Raw genomic sequence first — 25,840 nt, 5'->3', positions numbered from 1 at the left:
GACATCATCACCCATCTGCCCCCCACTCCTGTCACAAGAAATTTTTTAAATAAGATGAGGACAGCGTATGAATTTATCTTGACTAAGGTTAGGAGCAAGATTTTTGTTCAGAAATAATAATTAGTATTTAAAATGCATGGTTTTTTTTTTTTGTTAATATGTACAGATATGAAATTAATGTAAACTTGTATTAAAGCAACCTCCACAGCACAGCAGCTGGACAATGACATTCCCATAACAAAGCAGCACAAAAGCCCCAGTCAGGAGCAGTGCAACAGTTCCATTTTGGAGTCGGAGAGCCTCACGTTGGAGCAGTCGGAGAGCATCACGGTGGAGCAGTCGGAGAGCCTCACAGTGGAGCAGTCGGAGAGCCTCACGGTGGAGCAGCCGGTGAGCCTCAACATGGAGCTGTCGGAGAGCCTCACCGTGGAGCAGTTGGAGAGCCTCACCGTGGAGCCGCCGGAGAGTCTCACCGTGAAGCAGCCGGAAAGCCTTACAAAGAAGTCTGAGACTCTATATACACTCGACCTTGTTTCTCTCTTTTCCCCAAGTTCTCCAAATTCACTCTCTCCTAGCTCCTCTACTACTTCCTCAGCTGTTCTAACTTCACACTGTTCTTCTCCTCCATGTTCTAGGTCTTTGCAACAGAGGAGAAAAAGGACAAAAACCTTAATTGGTTCACTGCCACCTTCTGTCTCTCCTCCATCTTTTATCACCACAGATCTCTCGGTTCCACAGTCTTGTTCTCCAACTGCTCCATCTTCCACCTCCCAGTCCTTGAGTCAGGAGGGGCCATATGTGAAGAAGGGAAGAAAAGGTAAGTTTTTTGGCAGTGGTGCACTTTGATCCACACTATTAATAAATTTGCTCTCAGACAAAGCTGACTTCATGCAAATTAGATTTATTCAGGTCATCAGGTTATTGGTAGCCAATAAACAGTATTTTGTTCTTTTTAGTTATTCAGCTGTATTTACGTGTCCAATGTGAAAGGGGTGTGGTTATTGTCAATCACTGATTTAAGCTAAGAGGGCTTTGGAAAACCCAGCACAGTACGTTTTGCTCGATTGACAAAAAGCAGGAGCATAGTCATTTGGACACAAATGGACAGGACCACAGATCACCTCAAAAGTGAAATGATAACTATTAACTTGAATTCAACTACAAACTTGACATGTATTGCTTAATAAACGTTCCTTGTGTTTTGATCATTAAGGTTGCCGAAAATGTAGTAGGCAGAAGAACTTCCTATTTGATAAAATAACCAGGAAAAGAACAAATGAGCTATCAATAAAATGTCTTTTATTAGGCTGCTTGTTTGTCTTAGTGACTGATTCTGGCTTTTAAACAATATGTTATATGTCCAATATGTCCAGTGCCCTATCCAGTGACTGCTTAAACAGCTTCAATAATTATTACTTTGTGTGTGTGTGTGTGTGTGTGTGTGTGTGTGTGTGTGTGTGTGTGTGTGTGTGTGTGTGTGTGTGTGTGTGTGTGTGTGTAGGGAAAAGCAGAATTGAAAGTCCCCTGGTTACCTTGCACTGTGTGGTAAGTCGTGTTTCATTAAAAATGTAACTCCATTGCAATGCTAAGTAGTCTATTTCATGACCAATATGATGTTGGCAAAGTTAAAATGGTGTCTTACAAGCAGCATGGAAGTTTCTTTTATTTATGTCTGTGGCAAGAGAAAGCTCCCTGGTCGTGTAGTTGATCATGGCAGAAATAAAAGCTTCAATGAAAGCTTCTTGACTTGACTTGACTTCTAATGATCCTCTGAGGTAGACAGAAAACTGATGCAAGTTTTTGCTAGGACATGGGCGATGGTCAGTAGTCTGTACTAAAACTCGAAGACTGAGACTGAAAATTATTAAAATATTTTTCAATTATTTTGGATACAAATGGGAGCATGATCTACCTCCTGGTGTGGATTAATATATGTAGTTATTAGCAAGAGCCCAAAATTTTGTGATGAAGTGGACACAATGGATTATACACAATTAGCTGAAGCATATTTATTGAGCAGGACATTGACCTTCAACATTTACCCAATGATGCATTAAAGTAGTAGTAGTAGTGAGTCATGCATGTATAAAATTATTTTTCAGCATTTGAAACACTAAACTTGTCATAATTTAGCAATATTTGTAGGATGGAAAATAGAGTTCTACATGATTTAGAAAGGACCGATTGCAGTCAAACGAGACCTGTGTTCTAAACTGTACTAGATGATGTAATAAAACATACATCAAGACTCAAATTATTAAACTTGCATCTTATTATTTAGGTTTGGACCAATAATTGCTTCCAGTAGTGTCTTGCAATGAAGACCAGAACATTGACGGTAGTGGTGCTAAAATGGATGAGGAAGATTAGAGCAGTGAGAAGGAGAATAGACCTATTAAATATGAAGAACAGAAAAACAATGATGAATAGAAGTGGGAGCAAGATGCAGTCACTATTCTTATCCCTGTCTCTGTACAACTTATAGATCTGCGTGGAATGCAACATGAAAACATGCTGAAATCTACATTTCTGCATTTATTCAGTATTCTGCAAGTCATAGCCCTTTTTCAGCTAATCCAAGAGTGTTACTATAACAAATATAAAAAAATATAATTGAACTCAATCTTGATAATCTTGATTTTTGTTCTGTGTTCCAATAAAATGTGCACTTATGATACTTTGCAGTGGCAAAACCTGGGATGACACCTGGGAGCCTGCCAGCGAGTTCCAGCATTTTTTTGCCCGCGTCTCCATATACCAACCAGCTTTCAGATTGTCAATTTTGAGGGTTTTGTCGTTGTTGTTGTTCTTGTTGTTTTTTGTTATTGCTGTAATTCATTAAAGTTTTTGTACAGTGCATACACTCTTTTAGTACTTTTATTTGTTGTAATTTTAAACACCTTTTGCATGTTTTCTGAACTGTGTAACAGCCAGGTGGTGTAACATGGAGAGGACATGCTACAAACATGCTGTTATAATGGTTTTCCCAAAGACATGTTTTTAAAGATTTTTGCAGAGCAGTTTTATTATGGGTAAGTTTACATGAACTGTCTCCTATGCCATGCATGAATAAATACCAAAAAATAAATATAAAAATATATTTAGTGTTACATATTTCCCATTTAAATATTCCTTTTCATTTAGCCTAAAATAGAATATGTTTCTTAATAAGAATGGTTATTAAAATTTACATATTTTACTAAAACTGATTGCCTTATTTGCATAAAATTTTATTATGAATGTATTTAAGTATCTAGTTGAGAGAGGATACTTTAAGACCTTTGTTGTAATAAAAAAATTTATATATATGTATATATTATAGTATTAATATAATATATGTATATATATATATAAGATTATTGATTAGTGAATGGTATGAACCAGAGGGTGACAGCTGTATACGGTGTGTGTGTGTGTGTGTGTGTGTGTGTGTGTGTGTGTGTATATATAAAACCTGTTGCAGGAAGAGATTCGGGGCAGGCTTGCAACACTGAGGAGAGATGAAAACCTCCTAAGGAAGCGCAGAAGGAAGGAGCAAACAAGATCTCGCTTCTACAAAGATCCATTCAAATTTGTGAAGACCCTCTTCACAAAGGAGAAGAGCGGAAGTCTCTCAGTGTCAAAAGCCGACCTGGAAGAACATCTGAAAAACTCCTGCACAGATGACAGACATCAGGAAGATGTTACACTCTCACATGACATGCCACCAGTCAACCCACCAGAGCATGAGCTGGATATCAGTCCACCCAGGTGGAGTGAGGTAAAACAAACCGTGCGTAGAGCAAGGGCCGCATCGTCTCCAGGCCCCAATGGAGTTCCACACAAGCTCTACAAAAATGCTCCAGCTGTCCTGCGATTCCTCTGGAAACTGATGAGAGTTGTGTGGCAGAAGCAGGAGATACCAACATCCTGGCGAAGAGCCGGAGGGATTCTTATCCCAAAGGAAAAGGACTCGGTAGAGATCGGGCAGTTTCGGCAGATCAGTCTTCTAAATGTGGAGCGGAAAATCTTCTTCAGCGTTGTCGCTCACAGGCTGGCAGGATACCTGCAAAGAAACAACTTGATCGAAACGTCAATTCAGAAATCAGGCATCTCAGTCTTCTCCGGTTGTGTAGAACATGCTAGTGTCATCTGGCATCAGATCCAGGTCGCCAAAAAGGAGGGAACAGATCTTCACGTGGTGTTCCTGGATCTTGCAAATGCCTTTGGTTCAGTCCCTCACAGCCTCCTCTGGACAGCCTTTGACTACTTTAGAGTTCCAGCAGCTCTTACAACCCTTGTCAAGGCCTACTTTAAGGACGTCCAACTCTGTGTGACAACAGCAGAGTACACAACAGTTTGGCAGCACCTGGAAGTGGGAATTATCTCCCCACTGGCCTTCACCCTGGCAATGGAGGTCATCATTCGGGCCTCTAGATGGACAGTTGGCGGACAGCAAATAAGACCTGGGCTGAAGTTGCCGCCAGTCAGAGCTTACGTGGATGACCTCACAACTCTCACCACAACCAAGTAGCACTGTACGGCTACTAAGTAAGCTCCAGGGCAACATCGAGCGGGCTCGCATGAAGATCAAGCCGAGCAAGTCCAGAAGCATTTCCATCATCAAGGGAAAGCTGTCAGACCACCGGTTCCACATCGGCAAGGAACCCATCCCAACTGTCTCAGAGAAGCCAGTGAAGAGTCTAGGTTGGTGGTATGATGCCTCCCTTAAAGACAAAGAGCAAGTACAGCAGCTTAGGAGGGAGGTAGCCAGTGGCCTCAAGAACATCGACAGAACTACTTTCATGTCTCCTATGGCCACTAACCCTCTACGAAGTCCCACTCTCAAAGGTGGAAAAGCTGGAGAGACTGGTCGGCTCATATGTTAGGAAGTGGCTTGGCATTCTCAGGTGCCTCAGCAGTTTCGGACTTTATGGCAAAGGGATACTACACCTGCCCATTTCCAGTCTGGTAGAGGAGTACAAGTGTGCCAAATTCAGACTGGAGATGATGCTACTGGATTCGAGTGATCCATTTGTAGCCCAAGCGGCCCCCATCTTGGCCACCGGAAGGAAGTGGACTGCAACTGAGCAGGCAAAGCAAGCACTCAGACACAAAGACATCGTGGGCTGAGTGCAGGAGGGGGGGAGTGGTCTTGGACTTGCGCCATCATTTTTTGATGAATTATGACTTTGCACACGCTATATGTTCACTATATATATATATATATATATATATATATATATATATATATATATATATATATATATATATATATATATATATATATATATATATATATATATATATCCTCTCCTTGAACTGCCACCTTAACGTGGTGGAGGGGTTTGAGTACCCGATTGACCCTAGGAGCTATGTTGTCCGGGGCTATATGCCCCTGGTAGGGTCTCCCAAGGCAAACAGGTCCTGGGCGACGGGTCAGACTAAGAGCGGTTCAAAACCCCTTATGAGAGATACTACATCAGGGACCGTGACGTCGCCCGGTATGGCGCAGCCGGGGCCCCACCCTGGAGCCAGGCCCGGGGTTGGGGCTCGTATGTGAGCGCCTGGTGGCCGGGCCTTCCCCCACACGGTCCGGCCGGGCTCAGCCCGAAGGAGCGACGTGGGGCCGCCTTCCAGTGGGCTCACCACCTGCAGGAGGGACCGTAAGGGGCCGGTGCTAAGAGGATCGGGCAGCAGTCAAAGGCGGAGGCCTCGACAACCCGATCCCTGGACACGGAAGCTAGCTCTAGGGATGTGTAATGTCACCTCGCTGGCGGGGAAGGAGCCTGAGATTGTGCGTGAGGTTGAGAGGTTCCGACTAGAGATAGTCGGGATCACCTCTACGCACGGCCTGGGCTCTGGAACCACACTCCTCGAGAGAGGATGGACTCTTTACAACTCTGGAGCTGCACATGGTGAAAGGCGTCGGGCTGGTGTGGGTTTGCTTATAGCCCCCCAGCTCAGCCGCCATGTGTTGGAGTTTACCCCGGTGAACGAGAGGGTCGTTTCCCTGCGACTACGGGTCGGGGATAGGTCTCTCACTGTTGTGTGTGCCTACGGGCCAAACGGCAGTATAGAGTACCCGGCCTTCTTCAATTCAATTCAATTCAATTCATTTTTATTTGTATAGCGCTTTTAACAATGAACATTGTCTCAAAGCAGCTTTACACAGATAATGCGGTGATTAAAAATTAATATGTTCTTTATGAGTAAGTTTGTCCCTGATGAGCAAGCCGGTGGCGACTGGCGACTGTGGCAAGGAAAAACTCCCCGAGATGGCATAAGGAAGAAACCTTGAGAGGAACCAGACTCAAGAGGGAACCCATCCTCATCTGGGTTACACCGAATGTCCATTTGTGGCGGGTATACAATGTTGCGGGGTGCAGTGATGATGATCAAAAGCGAAGTGTATTTCTGAGTCAGTGTAGGAGACTGTTGACATCAGTGTAGGAGACTGTTGACATCCAATCCAGGCAGGCCTGGATGAAGTGGGAAGATCCACGGGGGGGAGAGGGGCAGGAACAGTGGTCACTGGAGCCTCAGGAGCATGTTTAACTCGACCGAGAGAGAGAGAGAGAGAGAGAGAGAGAGAGAGAGAGAGAGAAGAGGGTGACAGGAAGAGAAGGATATGGATTATTAAGTGTACCTATTGTTGCATGAGAGTTAAAGTCACTGTGCAGTTTGGACTCCGGCAAGACTCGCTATGGCAGCATAACTAAAAGGGAGAACCAGAAGGCAACACAGACATGAGGGATCTCTGGGATAAGAGACGGCCCACCACACCACCATCAACAAACCTGAGTGAACACGTGAATGTGAGGGGACGACAGCGTACAAATATCCCAGTTCACCAAACACTCTATATCAATGTTCCCTCCAGATCTGAGCCTTTACCTGAGAAAAAATCTACTGATTAAAGGCTTGACTGAATAAATATGTTTTCAACCTCGACTTGAACACTGAGACTGTGTCTGAGTCCCGAACACTGATAGGAAGGCTGTTCCATAACTGCGGGGCTTTATAAGAGAAAGATCTGCCCCCTGCTGTAATCTTCATTATTGGAGGAACCAACAGATAGCCTGCACCTTTTGATCTAAGTAGGCGTGGAGGATCATACTGGTACAGAAGTTCACTCAGATACGGTGGTGCGAGACCATTAAGTGCTTTATATGTCAGTAGTAAAATTTTATAATCAATGCGAGATTTGATTGGGAGCCAGTGTAGACTGATTAATACAGGGGTGATGTGGTCATATTTCCTAGATCTAGTGAGGACTCTTGCTGCTGCATTCTGAACTAACTGAAGCTTATTTATGCACCTACTCGCACACCCAGACAGTAAAGCGTTACAGTAGTCTAATCTGGAAGTAACAAAAGCATGAACTAGTTTTTCTGCATCCTGTAACGACATCATATTTCTAATTTTAGCAATATTTCTAAGGTGAAAGAAGGCGATCCTGGTAATATTACTCACGTGAGCCTCAAAGGAAAGACTCGAGTCAATAATCACACCAAGGTCTTTGACAGCCGTACACGCTGAAACAGAAACACCATCCAGAGATGTTAGGTAATCGGAAAGTTTGCTTCTAGCTGCATGTGGTCCTAGTAAAAGTACTTCCGTCTTATCTGAGTTTAGCAGAAGAAAGTTCTTGGGGTCTCTGGGAGGGGTGCTGGACAGTGCTCCGACTGGGGACTCCGTCGTTCTACTGGGAGACTTCAATGCACACGTGGGCAGCGACAGTGACACCTGGAGGGGCGTGATTGGGAGGAACGGCCCCCCTGATCTGAACCCGAGCGGTGTTCAGTTATTGGACTTCTGTGCTAGTTACAGTTTGTCCATAACGAACACCATGTTCAAGCATAAGGGTGTCCATCAGTACACGTGGCACCAGGACACCCTAGGCCGTAGGTCGATGATCGACTTTGTGGTCGTTTCATCTGACCTGTGGCCGTATGTCTTGGACACTCGGGTAAAGAGAGGGGCGGAGCTGTCAACTGATAACCACCTGGTGGTGAGTTGGATCCGATGGCGGGGGAGGAAGCTGGACAGACTCGGCAGACCCAAGCGTACTGTCGTTGGACGGTGGAAGGAATACTTCGAGGATCTCTTCAATCCCGCCGTCACGTCTTCCATTGAGGAAGCAGAGGCTGAGGGCTCAGAGGCAGACTCGTCCATCACCCAAGCTGAAGTCACCGAGGTAGTAAAGAAACTCCTCGGTGGCAAGGCACCGGCGGTGGATGAGATCCGCCCTGAGTACCTCAAGTCTCTGGATGTTGTGGGGCTGTCTTGGCTGACACGCCTCTGCAGCATCGCGTGGCGGTCGGGGACAGTGCCTCTGGAATGGCAGACCGGGGTGGTGGTCCCTCTTTTTAAGAAGGGGGACCGGAGGGTGTGTTCCAACTATAGGGGGATCACACTTCTCAGCCTACCTGGGAAAGTCTATGCCAGGGTACTGGAGAGGAGAATACGGCCGATAGTAGAACCTTGGATTCAGGAGGAACAATGTGGTTTTCGTCCAGGCCGTGGAACACTGGATTAGCTCTATACCCTCTACAGGGTGCTGGAGGGTTCATGGGAGTTTGCCCAACCAGTCCACATGTGCTTTGTGGATTTGGAAAAGGCATTTGACTGTGTCCCTCGCGGCGGCCTGTGGAGGGTGCTCCGGGAGTATGGGATCGGGGGCCCTTTACTAAGGGCTGTCCGGTCTCTGTATGACCGAAGCAGGAGCTTGGTTCGCATTGCCGGCAGTAAGTCAGACTTGTTCCCGGTGCATGTTGGACTCCGGCAGGGCTGCCCTTTGTCACCGGTTCTGTTCATAATTTTTATGGACAGAATTTCTAGGCACAGCCAGGGGTCGGAGGGTGTCCGGTTTGGTGACGACACGATTTCGTCTTTGCTCTTTGCAGATGATGTTGTCGTGTTGGCTTCATCAGACCAGGGCCTTCAGCATGCACTGGGACAGTTTGAAGCCGAGTGTGAAGCGGCTGGGATGAGAATCAGCACCTCCAAATCCGAGGCCATGGTCCTCAGTCGGAAAAGGGTGGCTTGCCCACTTCAGGTTGGTGGGGAGTTCTTGGGGTTTTGTTCACGAGTGAGGGAAGGGTGGAACGGTAGATTGACAGACGGATCGGTGCAGCTTCTGCAGTAATGCGGTCGATGTACCGGTCTGTCGTGGTGAAGAAGGAGCTGAGCCGCAAGGCGAAACTCTCGATTTACCGGTCAATCTACGTTCCTACTCTCACCTATGGTCATGAGCTCTGGGTCATGACCGAAAGGACAAGATCCCGGATACAGGCGGCCGAAATGTGCTTTCTCCGCAGGGTGGCTGGGCGATCCCTTAGAGATAGGGTGAGAAGCTCAGTCACTCGGGAGGAGCTCAGAGTATATCCGCTGCTCCTCCACATCGAGAGGGGTCAGCTGAGGTGGCTCGGGCATCTGTTCCGGATGCCTCCTGGACGCCTTCCTGGGAAGGTGTTCCGGGCGCGTCCCACTGGGAGGAGACCCCGGGGAAGACCTAGGACACGCTGGAGAGACTATGTCTCCCGGCTGGCCTGGGAACGCCTTGGTGTCCCCCCGGAAGAGCTGGAAGAAGTGTCTAGGGAGAGGGAAGTCTGGGCATCTTTGCTTAGACTGCTGCCCCCGCGACCCGGCATCGGATAAGCGGGAGAAGATGGATGGATGGATGGAGATATATATATATATATATATATATATATATATATATATATATATATATATATATATATATATATATATATATATATATATATATATGTTACTAGTAATACATTTAGTTGTAAATAATTGTAATTGTTACTCTTGTTGTAATTTCTTCTCAGCAACAAAAACAACCACCACAAATGATGTTGATGCTTTGGCCAGCAGAATTGAAGTGCTGGTGGTGAGTATCAAGAGGCGTTCCCAGAGTCTCTATAAAGATACAGATGGCAACAAAGGTCGTGCCAGGATCCGCCGCAAGATCAGGGAAGAGAAGGGGATCCTGACATCAGTTGTGGAGAAATACAACATAATGGTTCCAAAAACAAAAACCATTTTGTCTGGTGAGACAGCTTGGCCATGGCAGCTACCACACAGTGGTATGTACACTAGTCTTCTGACAATTCTTTTATATAATGACACATCAGCCACAATGCCACAAATGTCAATCTGCAACCCCATATGATGTAAGTTTTTCTCATGCATTCCAGACACTGTTGATTTAAGGACAAAAAGAAAGGCATTCGACATCATCATGTCACTAAGGCGACTTCAGGAGGAGCAGAAAATTGTTGTTGCAGAGATGACTCAACATTGGAAATATCTTTTAACTTGTGCTGAGACCCTCCGAGAACTGTCCTGCTTGTTTGCCAGCGAGAGTCTGAAAAGTAAGAATTTGTAATATATGGCACAAACATAAGCATTAGGGCTGCCGCATTTTTTTTCTGGAAAATGAACTCAACACAGTTCCAGTTCCATAGCTGAAAAAGAATGTTATAAGTTAAGTTATTTCAGCCATCACAACTGTCTGATGATCTTTATTTTACTATTAGTAAGAGTCTGCTTTTTTTTACTAGTGCATATTCCTATAACTAAATAGGACATGTCCTGTCTAATCATTAAAGTAAAAAGCCCTAATAAACATACACAACAATGATGATTGTTTATAAGGTTTCTAATGGAGGCTTAATGTTATTTTGTTCTTCTTTTTAAGATCCACAATGTGGCCTAAGCGAAGAAGGTTTGAAAGGTCTGCAGAGCATTATCCACAGAAAGCAATGTAAAATGTATGAGGGTGCAAGCAAGAGACTGTTACCTGCATGTTTTGTCTGGAGCAGAGAACATCAACTTTTTAAACAAATCGTCAGCTGATGACTATGACAGTGAAAGTGACTTTGAAAATTCTGATGATGAACTGTAATGTAAAAACCTTTTTTTTCTTGACAGTGAACCAGTGACCTTAACCCCCTAATGTAAAGTGTGTAATAAAATCTGCTTTGTGTCATTTTATAAATATAATCAAAGTGTAGTCTCTTTTTTCACATAAATAGAAATACAACCAGTCAGTGATGGAAATGAAGTGTGTTATTGTAAGACTAAGTACTGTACTGTACTAAAGTATAGATTTCAGGTACTTGTACTCTAGATGATTTGTTACTTCTCATGGCTCTTTGTAGTTGTAAAGTATTAGGCTGCAAAATACTTTTTACTGAGCTTATAAAATACGACATTTTGGTATGAATAAAACTACTCAGTAGTTTACACATATAGAATAAATACAGCCAGCCAAAAGAATATGCAAAGAAAAAAATATTTGCCAACAAAGATTTATAACTCGTTAGATTTGTAAATTTTTGTAAAAAAAAGAATAATTAGATACAGTTATTAGTTATTATACAATAATTAGATACAAAATAGTTGAAAATGACCTCCACCAACTACAACACTGAATAATCATGAGTTTAATGAGTAATAAAAATCTAATTCATATTGGAAATATGAAGAGTTCAGGTGCAAAAGTCTCTAATCCATTTGGTTTTTGTTTTTGTTTTTTTTATAAAATTAGCATTTTTCTTAAGTGCCAATGTTTATGTTCAGTTTATTCACTTGAATGGCAATAAAAATAACCTATTTAATGCCATTAATGTGAAATTAATGGACAGAACAAAGGAGCCTGAGAAAATGTCCATTTCAGAAGAAAATTCTAAACACCACTTACAGGCATTTGCATCTAAACACTTCAAATGAAATTTTAGGTCTTCATCCCTGGGCTGAGGAAAAACAACTGGCCACATGCCTGTGTTCTAGATTAGGGTACTGTATAACAGTTGAAACCTGTTTATAGACATGAAATAAGCAGATTATAATAAGGACATAGACAAGCAAGACAAAGAAATCTATTATGATAAAGAGGAATCCTTATTTCCCAACACTAAATGCAAGTTCATTTATTGCTGTTTTGCTATTCAGGTGTTCCAATTATGCAGACTGCTTTTACGAACATTTGTGAAAGAATGGGTTGCTCTCAGGAGCTCAGTGAATTCCAGCATGGTACCGTGACAGGATGCCACCGGTGCAATAAGTTCAGTCATGAAATTTCTTTACTACTAAATATTCCACAGTAAACTGTTAATGGTGTTATAACAAAGTGGAAGCAATTGGGAACGACAGCAACTCTGCCACGAAGTGATAGAACATGTAAAACCACAGAGCGGGTCAGAGGATGCTAAAACACATAGTGCACAGAAGTCATCAACTTTCTGCAGGGTCAGTAGCTACAGTCCTCCAAACTTCATGTGCCCTTCAGATTAGTTTAAGAACAGTGCACAGAAAGGTTCATGGTCGAGCAGCTGCATCCAAGCCTTACATCAGCAAGTGCAATGCAAAGCATGGGATGCAGTGGTCTAACGCATGCCACCACTGGACTCTAAAGCAGTGAAGACTTGTTCTCTGGAGTGACTATTTACGCGTCACTGTCTGGCAATCCTAAAGACAAGCCTGGTGTGGGGGTTACCAAGGGAACGGTACTTGTCTGACTGCATTGTGCCAAGTGTAAAGGTTGGTGGAGGGGGATTATTATGTGGGTTTGTTTTTAAGTAGTTGGGCTCGGCCCCTTAGCTCAAGTGAAAGGAACACTTAATGCTTCAGGACATTTTGGACAGTTCAGTACCTACTTTGTCGGAACAGATTGGGGACGGCCTGTTCCTGTTCCAACATGACTGAGCACAAGTGCAGAAAGCAAGATCCATAAAGACATGGATGAGTGAGTTTAGTGTGGAAGATCTCGACTGTCCTGCACAAGAGACCTGACTTCAACCCGATAGAACACATTTGGGATGAATTAGATCAGAGACTGTAATCCAGGCCTTTTTGTCCAACATCAGTGTCTGACCTCACAAATGCGCTTCTGGAGAAATAGTCAAAAATTCTTACGAACACACTCTTAAACCTTGTGAAAAGGCAGACGAGTGAATGTTCTTAAATATAGGGTATATATACAGTTTTAAAAAAAAATAAAAGGTGTTTTCAAAAAGTTTTCTAAGTAAAATGCCACATTTTAACCTGGCTCTCAAATATATCAAAGGTTTGCACAATGAACATTTTTAGATATTCATTTGTTCATTGAACTTAGTGTTTACTTCATTTAATTACTAGATTTTACAACTACATTACTCATAAGCCTTTGTCACTCTATCAATGGGACGGGAAAACATGGTGCTGTAATTTGTAGTTCATTGAAGTGTATACTTGTGCTGTAGTGTTTCGGTTAGGAACATGATCTCTGTAAATCGTGAATTTCTTGTACCATAGCAATACATCATTGTTCAGTGACAGTATTAGTGAAGTCATATTGACAGTTAAACAGTTTGCAACATGAAGCACCTTCAATTTTTGCCTAAAAGTTAATCCAGCCACACCCCGTCAAAATAAACGTCCCACTTATTTGTCCAAATATAGTAATTACAGGCTCTACCGGCTTCAGGTGGGTTATAACAGGTCAGTTATATATTTATTTCTTCTCATTAAAAATACAATTTACAGTTATAGATTTCTATCTGGAGCTAACCTTATGTAGATTAGATTATTGATTAGTGAATCTTTTTTTTTCTAAAACCTATTGATTTTCTTGGTATGAACAGCTGTATACAGTGACAGCTGTATACAGTATAAGTCTATATACAGTGGGTACGGAAAGTATTCAGACCCCCTTAAATTTTTCACTCTTTGTTATATTGCAGCCATTTGCTAAAATCATTTAGGTTCATTCTTCTTACTCATGAATGTACACATAGCACCCCATAACCTTGTGGGGTGGACAGAAATGGCTGTCCACCAACGTTTACCATCCAACCTGACAGAACTGGAGAGGATCTGCAAGGAGGAATGGCAGAGGATCCCCAAATCCAGGTGTGAAAGACTTGTTGCAGCTTTCCCAAAAAGACTCCTGGCTGTATTAGATCAAAAGGGGGCTTCTACTAAATACTGAGCAAAGGGTCTGAATACTTAGGACCATGTGATATTTCAGTTTTTCTTTTTTAATAAATCTGCAACAATGTCAACAATTCTGTGTTTTTCTGTCAATATGGGGAGCTGTGTGTACATACATACAACCCCGATGGCTGCAACTGAGCAGGCAAAGGCAGCACTCAGACACAAAGACATCGTGGGGCGAGTGCAGGAGGGGGGGAGTGGTCTTGGACTTGGGCCAGTACACCAGTGTGGAGCAAGGCCTCTCCATCTCAGAGACGCAAGACGCAAGTCCAGGAGGTACGGCGGGAGGAGGAAGCAAGAAGGTGCGCCCAGGCAGTGGCACAGGCAAAGCAAGGGCAGTAGATGGCATGGGAAAGAGTGGAGAAGAGGAAGATATCCTGGATAGAGCTGTGGGAAATGGAGACATTCAGGGCAAGCTTTACCATCTGGGCTGCCTATGATGTCCTGCCTTCTCCTGCAAACCTAAGCCAATGGTATGCTGAGGACCCCACATGCCCTCTATGCCCAAGGCTAGAACACTGAAGCACATCTTAGTTGGATGCAAGACTAGACTCACCCAAGGGCGTTACACCTGGCGGCACAACCAGGTGCTGAAGTGTATTGCTGCAGTGTTGGAAAATCGACGGACAAATGTGAATGCCCTTCCTCCCCCATCATCCCAGTGGCAGCCAACACCATTTGTTCGGGAGGGTGAGGGTCAAGCCAACCTCACCACCATAAGATCAGACTATGGTCAGCATGGGACTGGAAGCTGCTGGCAGTGTTGAATAAGAAACTATGCTTCCCAGCTGAAATTGCAGCCACCAACCTGCGACCTGACCTTGTTCTGTGGTCAGCCTCGCTCAAACTTGTCTACATCATCAAGCTCACCGTTCACTGGGAGGGTGCAGTGGAGGAGGCCTATGAACGGAAATGGCTGAGGTACGCTGAACTTGCAGCCGATGCATAACATCTAGGATGATGGGGGAGGAAGGGCATTCACATTTGTCCGTCGATTTTCCAACACTGCAGCAATACACTTCAGCACCTGGTTGAGCCGCCAGGTGTAACGCCCTTGGGTGAGTCTAGTCTTGCATCCAACTAAGATGTGCTTCAGTGTTCTAGCCTTGGGCATAGAGGGCACGTGGGGTCCTCAGCATACCATTGGCACACAGCTCCCCATATTGACAGAAAAACACAGAATTGTTGACATTGTTGCAGATTTATTTGAAGTCCGCTAATGGTCCCGTAAAGCACACTGAGCGCTTCTTTAGCATTAGCGCAAGGTGGTATGTATAATTCCATGAAATATCACAAGGTCCTAAGTATTCAGACCCTTTGCTCAGTATTTAGTAGAAGCCCCCTTTTGATCTAATACAGCCAGGAGTCTTTTTGGGAAAGATGCAACAAGTCTTTCACACCTGGATTTGGGGATCCTCTGCCATTCCTCCTTGCAGATCCTCTCCAGTTCTGTCAGGTTGGATGGTAAACGTTGGTGGACAGCCATTTCTTCCATTCCATGGCCAAGCTGTCTCACCAGACAAAATGGTTTTTGTTTTTGGAACCATTATGTTGTATTTCTCCACAACTGATGTCAGGATCCCCTTCTCTTCCCTGATCTTGCGGCGGATCCTCACCATCTGCCCACTCTTAACATCATTGACCCAATCTTCCAATTGGCTCTCCGTCACTGTCAGTTCGACTTTCATGAACTCTAGGTTTTGCAACTGGCTTTGCAGAGAGCTTTCGTGGTCTGAAATGACAAGAAATCACAGATAGTATAAAAACAAACAAATCTTCAATATACAGGGTTAATTAAAAAAGAATTAACCGATTTCATTACGCAATATTTTATTAAAGAAAAGAAAACTCCAGCCAAGTCACAAGTATTAAATTCACAATCAACTTATATAATTCACGGTCACTGACTCATGCCATGACGATGCTTGGGAATTGAAGCAATGAGTCAATTGAGAATTGTTGTGTATTTCGTCGTCTTGATGGAGTGTAGCTGTCGGTTGGAAGGAATCTCCGTAGACGCAGTTATTTTGTGTAAATAATGATTTTTATTCAGCACAGAAATATAGCATCTTTACAGGCCTTCCGGTCAAGCCTGGAGTCAGCACGCTCTGATTCAAAGTCTGACTCCCGATCCATGGCTGCACACTCATTATATATTCTGATCATTCTCTGGGTCCGCCTCTTAATGAGTAACAGATGTATATGAGCCTACTGTGCAATAATGTTTATCTTAAAGAGAAACCTGTCTTTGTCCAGATTTAATATATCTCAAATGTACCAGCGCTAACTTTCCCAGACCATTCATCTTAACATACAGTGAGAACGGGTCAGAGGTCTTTTCCCAAGAGGACATGCATCCTGGATCATATTCTATACTTCGGCTTATACTGATTTAAGGACGACCATCCGTCTCATTTTCCCAGTCACGGCTCATAAGATAAGCACTAGGGGCCTTTCATACATTTGGCTTAAAGGAAAACATCTGGCCAGATGGTTCAGTAATTAACTTTTGGCCTTTCCAGGACTGTCACCATTTGTAGAATTGTATGAGTTAAGGCTTTTAGATATTACACATTTAAGATACTATACGTTTAAGACACTACAGAATAACCCTGTACAGCTTCAAAAATGAATGATATTCATTACTGAGCATCTAGAACTAATTCTACTGATTCTATCTTACCTTCTGATATCGGCGGCTCAGTGCGGTGGCCAAATTGTTGAACTTTTGTTGATTCCAGCGCATGGCCAATCAGAGTCAGCATGTCTGTGCGCCCTGCAAACACAGAAAATATCATATTCCCATATTCCCCCTGTAATGATGTAACAAGTGCAGTAGAAGGTCATTTTACCTGCTTTAGACATATGTTTTGTGGTCACTGCAATCCTGGAGAGGAAAGCATTGCACTGTTCCACCTCCTCTCCTAGTGTCAAACCAGCCCCATCCTGATATGCTCCACTCCATTTTTACCTGATTAGGAATGAAAAATATTAATATATTGCTGAGAAAGTTTTGATATTCATTTGCAGATTTTATTAATCTCATTGCAAAGTTCACCTACTTTGCACTTAAAATCATGGGCTTTGGCATGGAATACTGAAAGAAAGGGCTTCATGTTAAGAAGGTGCTGGAGCTCTGGGCAGCTTTTTGCAATTCTTTGCAGATAAGGCCAATATTTGCAGGTCACATCCATACAAAAAAAGTGATTTGCCTACTAGCCAGCCATTTTTGCAGGTACAGGGGATAAGCAAAAATTTCCCCCCTGCACATATTTAACGCACAGAGTAGCACTCCATGCCGACACACCGCAAGCTCCAGTCCCTCCTCGTCTACCTTGCTTGCAGATCTTTGGGAGGTCTCTCTGGCTGCTGACCACTCCCGTCCACAAACACCATATTCATTAGCATAATTTCAAAAAAAAAATTGAATAAGGGGAAAAACGTCATTAAAAATCAAGTTTTTTAAAAAAAATTAATTAGCCTAATTTCATTAATAAACGTTACAAAAGGGAGTAAATGAACAAAAAGCCTAAACAAATTTAAATGCGAAATCATATTTTGACAGAAATTTGACTTTTTTTTCATAATATTTACATCTGTTTTTCCAATCATCTAGTTGAAAAAAATTAATTTTCATATTGGTAATCATAATTTTAAAGTGGATAAAGATGAAATAAAAAAAAATCGAAAAACTAAAATGTTTACAGTTGTAACATTAAAAAGTGAACAAATCGGTTGTAGAAATAGCCGTATATGTGATGTAATGAAAGAGCTTCCTAAGAGCTGAAAAAGCGATTCCGCATTGTGCTGTAAAGATGATGACATAGGACTTAATAAATCATATTTTGTCAAAAATATAACTTTTTTTATACAAAATATTAGTTTTTATATTCATATATATTCATAATTTTAATTTGATAAAAACCTGTAAAAAGTGAACATATCGGGTGTGCAAAGTCATAATTCATCAAAAAACTAAAAGTTCCACATGTTTGGCCAAGCCGTGTATGTGCTGTAATGAAAGAGCTTCCTAAGAGCTGAAAAAGCGATTCCGCAAGTCTCAGCCTCGCAGGACGAAAGGAAAACGCATTTTCGAACCATGCCATTTTTGCACATATCGCATACTCTTGACCACAATGTTCTTGCCTGTTGATGATGACATAGGACTTAATAAATCATATTTTGTCAAAAATATAACTTTTTTTATACAAAATATTAGTTTTTCTGAAAATATATATTTTCATATTCATAATTTTATTTTCATGAAAAACTGTAAAAAGTGAACATATTGGGTGTGGAATGTCATAATTCATCGAAAAACTAAAAGTTCCACATGTTTGGCCAAGCCGTGTATGTGCTGTAATGAAAGAGCTTCCTAAGAGCTGAAAAAGCGATTCCGCAAGTCTCAGCCTCGCAGGACGAAGGAAAACGTTTTTTCGAATCATGTCATTTTTGCACATATCGCATGCACTTGACCACAATGTTTTTACATGTTTATGATAATATAGGACATAATAAATTATGTTTTGTCAAAAATAGCACTTTTTGTTAGACAAAATATGAGTTATTATAAAAATATTAATTTTCATATTCATAATTTTATGAAAACCTGTAAAAAGTGAACATATAGGGTGTAGAAAGTCATAATTCATCAAAAAACAAAAAGTTTCACATGTTTGGCCAAGCCGTGTATGTGCTGTAAAGAAAGAGCTTCCTAAGAGCTGAAAAAGCGATTCCGCAAGTCTCAGCCTTGCAGGACGAAAGAAAAACGCATTTTCGAATCATGTCATTTTTGCACATATCGCATGCACTTGACAACAATGTTTTTACATGTTTATAATAATATAGAACATAATAAATTATGTTTTGTCAAAAATAGCACTTTTTGTTAGACAATATATGAGTTATTATAAAAATATAAATTTTCATATTCATAATTTTTATTTTATGAAAAACTTTAAAAAGTGAACATATCGGGTGTAGAAAGTCATAATTCATCAAAAAACTAAAAGTTCCACATGTTTGGCCAAGCCGTGTATGTGCTGTAAAGAAAGAGCTTCTTAAGAGCTAAAAAAGCGATTCCGCAAGTCTCAGCCTCGCAGGACGAAAGGAAAACGCATTTTCGAACCATTCCATTTTTGCACATATCGCATGCTCTTGACCACAATGTTCTTGCCTGTTGATGATGACATAGGACTTAATAAATAATATTTTGTCAAAAATATAACTTTTTTTATACAAAATATTAGTTTTTATGAAAATATATATTTTCATATTCATAATTTTAATTTGATAAAAAACTGTAAAAAGTGAACATATAGGGTGTAGAAAGTCATAATTCATCAAAAAAACAAAAGTTCGACATGTTTGGCCAAGCCGTGTATGTGCTGTAAAGAAAGAGCTTCCTAAGCGCTGAAAAAGCGATTCCGCAAGTCTCAGCCTCGCAGGACGAAAGGAAAACGGTTTTTCGAATCATGTCATTTTTGCACATATCGCATGCACTTGACAACAATGTTTTTACATGTTTATGATAATATAGGACATAATAAATTATGTTTTGTCAAAAATAGCACTTTTTGTTAGACAAAATATGAGTTATTATAAAAATATTAATTTTCATATTCATAATTTTATGAAAGTGTTTATGATAATTTACGACATAAACAAAATAGCACTTTTTTTCGTAAAAATATGAGTTATTAAAATATGAATGAATATATTCATAATCATAATTTAATGAAAAACTGTAAACAGTGAACAAGACGTGACTAAATCAGTAAATTAATAATAAATAATAAATGGTTATATTAATTAGCATAATTTAATTAAAAACCGTTAAAAAGTGAAGTAAAGAATTAAAAAGGTGACAACCAAGTTATTGAAGAAAAATGGCAAATAGTGAACGATGACGGTGACGATAATTAATCTTTTTATTAGAAACATTTTAGAAAAAAATGTTAAAAAGTGCAAAAGGTCATGATGACAAAATTTTGACAAATATATACGTTTTTGACTATATACATTTTTATACTCAAGATACATATTGTATAGATACTGTTTCATAAAAAAATTAACGTAATTATGAAAATATGAATTTTCGTATTAATTAGCCTAATTTCATTAGTAGCTGTTACAAAACAGCTGAATAAACGAAATAACAAAAAAATTGACGAGACATGTTTTGACAGAAATATTATATACTTTTTTCATGTTTTTCCCAATTATCTATTTCAAATTATGAATTAACATTTTTATAAGCATTAAAAAATAGTTTAAAAGTGAAATAACAGGAAAAAATAGTTTTGTCAAAAACATGACTGTTTCATAAAAAAAATTATAATTATGAAAATAATAGTTTTTATATTAATAATAACCATTACAAAGTGAATGTCAACAAAAATACTGACAAAAATTGTACTCTTCATAAAAATATAAGGCATAAAAAAAAGCCAAGTGAACGATGACGGTGACATGATATTTGTTTTGAAAAATAAAAATTTTCATAAAAGGTATGATATAGTGAAAATATGGTTTTCGGAATCATAATTTCATGAAAAGCGTAAAAGGATGCAAAAAGTGAATGAAAAATCACGTTATGACAAAAAGAACTGTTTTCATGAAAATCTTGATATAATAAAATGTTTACATTTTCACATTCAAAAGCAACATTTCAGAATTTTTTTTAAAAGTGCAAAAAGTGTTTTTTTCATAAAAATATTTTGAATATTTAAATTTTTATTTCCATTAGCAAATTTCATGAAAAAACCTTACAAAGTACACAAAAAAACCCCAAATATGTTACATAAATCGTGTTTTGACAGAAATAAGACTTTTCCATATCTTTTTCATATCTTTTTCATGTATGAAAAAATATATGAAGAAAATGTGGAAAAAGTCAACAACTGAACGAAAAATGTACATGAGAAATCATTATAAAAAATAGATGTTTTTATTCTCAGAAAAAGTAGGACAGTTAATATAAAAATATAAATTTTCAAACTCATAAGAATCACATTTCATTTTTTGACAAAATAGATTATTGTTATGAAAATATGAATTTTTGTATTCCGAAGGTACATTTTAGGAATAAACATTAAAACGTGCAAAACTTCAATGAAACACGTGACATGGCAAATAAAGTTTTGACAACGTTTGTTCATAAAAATATATTTTAAGTATATGAATTTTCATTTTCATAAGCAAAGTTTTATGAAAAAATTACAAAGTACGAGGCTTAAACGAAAAAACTAAAAAATGTTACATGCTAAATCATGTTTTGACCAAAATATGACCTTTTTCATACATTTTCATCTTTTTCATCTATTGGAAAAAAAATAATATTCATAAGCATAATTTCAAAAGAAACTGTTAAAAGGTGGAATAAGGGGAAAAAATTACATTAAACATTAATAACGTTTCATAAATCCTGTCTTGGCATTATGTAATTTTCATACAAAAATTATAGTTATTGTGAAAATATAAATTTTTATATCAATTAGCATGATTTCAGAAATGACCATTACAATAGTCAATAAATGAACAAAAAAACCTACAAATTGACAAAAAAACTTTTTTCCAGAAAAAGTAGGATAGTATGAATTTTCATGCTCATAAGCAAAAATTGATTACAAACCATTAAAATGGAACAAGTGAACAAAAACAGTGACATGACAAATCAAATTTTGGAAAAATTTGAAAATGTTCATAAGACTATAGTTCATATGAAATGTGAATTTTTAAACATAATTTCATTAAAAAGCAGTTAAAATTGCAAAATGTGAATGATGATGGTGACATTTGTTTTGAGATAAATTACGTTGTATTTAAACAAGATAGAGTTGTTGTGAATATATATGAATTTTTACAGTCATAAGCATAATTTCATGAAAAAAAGTAAAATGGTGCAATAAGTTAACGAAAATACAGACATGATAACCTTTTGACAAAAATTATTCTTGTGAAAATACGAATTTTCTTATTTTCGAAGGTACATTTCAGGAAAATATATTTAAAATGCAAGAAGCCAATGACACAAAAAACTAAAAAAATGTTACATGTAAATCATGTTTTGACAGAAATATCACTTTTTTCATAATGTTTTCATCTATTGGGAAAATACGAATTTTCATATTCGTAAGCATAATTTCATTGAAAACTGTAAAAAAAATGGAATAAGGGGAAACAATTACATTAAAAATCAAGTTTTGTTAAAAACAACTTTTTTCATACAAAAATGAAAGTAATTATGAAAATATTAATATTTATATTAAACAGCATAATTTCATTAATAGACGTTACAAAAAGGAATAAGTGAACAAAAAACTAAAAAAAATTAAATTAGAAATCATATTTTGACATTTGTTTTCCCAACCATCTATTGGAAAAAAAAAAAAATTTCATATTTGTGAACATAATTTCATTTAAAAACTTCTTCAAAGTGGAAAAACGGGGAAAAAACATGAAATAAAAAAAATTGAAAAACTAAAATGTTTACAGTTCTAACTGTAAAAATTGAACAAATATACAAATAAGAGTTATTATGAACATATGAATTTTTATATTCAAAAAGTTCCATGTTCCTCGCAGGACGAAAGAAAAACGCTTTTTCGATTTTCATACTCATGAGCAAAACTTTTATAAAAACCATTGAAAAAGGAATAAGAGAATGAAAATGGTAAGGACAAATCAAGTTTTGACAAGAAGTTTACTCTTTTGATAAAAAATATAATAGTTAATATGAATTTTTAAGCAAAATTTCGAAAAAAAAAAAAAAAAAGAAAAAAAGGTAAAAATGGCAGAAAGTGAACGATGAGCGTGACATGACACATTTGTTTTGAAAAAAATTAAGTTTTACATAAAAGGTATGATTGTTATAGTGAAAACGTTTTCATATTCAGAATCATATTTTCATGACAAAACATAAAAGGGTGCAGTCAGTGAACGAAAATACTGACATGAAATATCACGTTTTGACAAAAATAACATTTTTCATGAATTTTACTATTTTTATACAAATATTATAGTTAATATGAATTTTTCAGCTTAATTTAATAATAATAAAAAAAAACAGTTAATAATGGCATAAAGTTAACATTGATGGTGACATTAGAAATTTGTTTAAAAAAAAAAAATTTTTTAAAGGTATGATATTTATGGTGAAAATATGTTTTCATATTCAAAAGCATAATGTCATGAAAAAAAAAACGTAAATGGGTGCAGTAAATGAACAAAAATACTGACATATAAATACCCTTTTGACAAAAATGATTGTTATGAAAATAGAATATTTAGAAGTCAGTGAAACACATGACAAGGTAGTCATGTGTTTAAATATAGGTAGTCGTGTCTAAAATAGTTTAGAGTTAGTAGAAGAGTTTTTTCAAAAATATTATAAATATATGAATTTGCATTTTCATAAGAAAAATTCATGAAAATCTGCTACAAAGTACAATGCGTAAACAAAAAAACTGAAAATGTTACATGCTATCTTATGTTTTGACAGAAATATGAGGTTTTTCATCCTTTTTTTCATCATTGTTTATGTTTGGAAAATATGAATTTTCATATTCATAAGCATAATTCAATTAGAAACCATTAAAAAGTGGAATAAGGGGGAAATAAGTATTGTCAAAAACATGACTTTTTAAAAATAACGTTTTGACTGATTTTTCTCGTGTAAAAATGTTATGAAAATTTTAATATATATATATATATATATATATATATATATATATATATATAGATATATAGATATATATATATATATATGAATTAGCATAATTTTATGAATAACCATTAAAAAGGCTTTGTGAACAAAAACCAAACCACAAAATGACCAAATTCTCACTCCCAACTCGTCAAATATGGACGCTTGGTCAGGATCCCCTGGAGTCACATTTTGACGCACTGGGTATCCCTTTAGCGTCGTTTTTCAACGTGCAGGGATTCCCATAGACTTCTGTAGATCTCTGAACCGGAACCAGACTGTAGTCCGTTTTGTCTTATGAACGGGATCGGGACTACGATAAAAAAGAATAGCTTGCTATAAATGTATTATGGCAGGGCTACTCAGTCCAGGTCATGTTTTTTTTTCTCCACATTTTCTATCTTTAAAACTGCCTCTTTCTCACCAACTACCTGCGTCTTCCCTCACCACGTTTATTTATTTATTTATTTATTTATTTATTTATTTATTTATTTATTTATTTATTTATTTATTCATTTATTTATTTATGTATTTATAAGGACTTTATTTATTTATTTATTTATTTATTTATTTATTTATTTATTTATTTATTTATTAATAAATTCATCAGTGGCGCTGACGTCATTGGCCGTCGTATGGAGAACCCCTGCTCCATTGCAATTTTCCACTCGGTAAGTAGAACAGTTCATTAATATAATTGGGAACAATCCCTACAATTTACGGAACAAAAACTGTTCAATCAGGCATTATAAAAATATAACTTGCTGCACCAAATGTGTAGTAGGCAGGCTAAGATAGATAATTACATTCAAGTTTGTTTATTTGTTTTTTCACATTTAATCATGCAAGGAAATAGAGGAGATTGTATGATATTTGGAAATTGTGTGTTTTAAGTTACCAAAATGGCAGTAGTACTTTAATACTTTAGCCGTTTATAAATGTTCAGATGAGTAACAGTGTTGCCAGATTGGTGTGTTTTCAAGTAATTGTTCAAAATCCACACAAAAAACTCTAGTAAATACACAAATCTCAGCAATAACAATACAAATTGATTTTGACAATTATTTAAATAAAAAAAAAAACAACAATACTGTGGAGCATCACATATTTACAATATAATAAAGCAAATTAAGCGTTCTTGTCTAAAGAAGGTTAGGTTGTAACTACGTTGTAAACTATTTTCTATGTCTGTCATTTGGCACATCAGAAATATCAAAATCCCACCTGTCTAATCCCATTTCATCCCACATAGTACAATTTAAAACCATCACAAACTGCCCAAACTGATAAAGAAAAAATTGGTAAAAATGTAAGGTGTTCAATTCTGAATTCTAAATCTTTCTTTTTTCTCTCATCAGGTCCTTCAGATTTTCCAACATTCCTCTTTTATTTTAATCTCCTCAACCTCTCTCTCTCTCTCTCTCTCTCTCTCTCTCTCTCTCTCTCTCTCTCTCTCTCTCTCTCTTTCTCTCTCTCTCTCACTCTCCCTCTCTCTCTCTTTCACTGTTTACATCTGTTTTTGTTGTTGTTGTTGTTGTTGTTGTGTTGTATCTGTCCGTCTTTCTGTTTGTTTCTGTTCCTGCCCCTCACCATGAGTGATTCAGAACTACAATAACAGTTTATGCTGCTGGATAACCTGGTTGAGCATCAAGAAATCAATGATGAGCTCCAAAGTCTTGATGACTTAATTCAAGAGCTGCAGGGAGAGGAGGAAGCAGCACCAGTAAAAACACCTGAACCAAGGGTACATGGGAGAAAAAGAGACAGTGATGGAAACATTGTCTAAGCAAGACCAAGATGAAATAGAAATCAGTCAAATGAGGGTCAGTATAATTTTTCATTCAAGATATATTGAATATCTGGATTGTTTAGGCACTTATGAATGTATGAAACAAGGAATATGATGTAAACAATCAAACCAGAAGCACTGATTTTTAACATGAAAATAAATTGAATAAAATACAGTATTTATTGTAAAGAAGTAAAAGCTTCACTAAATGATTGGTCTTGGTAAGATTTGTTTGAAGCAGTTTGTTCTGAGTGTGTTGTAAGTGGCCAACCAGCTTGTTTTTATACTCCGCTTCTACAGCAAGCAAGTTTATTTGCTTTCCTCATCTATTTGACACCTTATAGACAGCTAACTGCAAGCAATTGAACTGTCTA

At 38.3% G+C, this 25,840-nt stretch overlaps 2 long non-coding RNA genes across 2 annotated transcripts in view; both read left to right on the top strand.

The window, feature by feature from the left end:
- The first annotated feature begins 728 nt into the window (after positions 1 to 728).
- LOC310739798 overlaps positions 729 to 25,840 on the top strand; it is a 477,404-nt gene continuing 452,292 nt past the window's right edge. The window contains exon 1 of the long non-coding RNA XR_014537496.1: positions 729 to 817. This is a non-coding gene — a long non-coding RNA (uncharacterized lncRNA). The remainder of the gene's footprint in view (positions 818 to 25,840) is intronic.
- Positions 10,046 to 10,939, top strand: LOC310739801. Its single transcript, XR_014537499.1, has 3 exons — positions 10,046 to 10,079; positions 10,191 to 10,367; positions 10,694 to 10,939. It is a non-coding gene; the product is annotated as an uncharacterized lncRNA (long non-coding RNA).

Source organism: Silurus aristotelis (assembly GCF_946808225.1).
Source record: "Silurus aristotelis genome assembly, chromosome: 17".
Taxonomy (NCBI): Eukaryota; Metazoa; Chordata; class Actinopteri; order Siluriformes; family Siluridae; genus Silurus; species Silurus aristotelis.
Note: the sequence above shows the minus strand (reverse complement) of the source record. Positions and strands in the feature narration are given on the sequence as shown.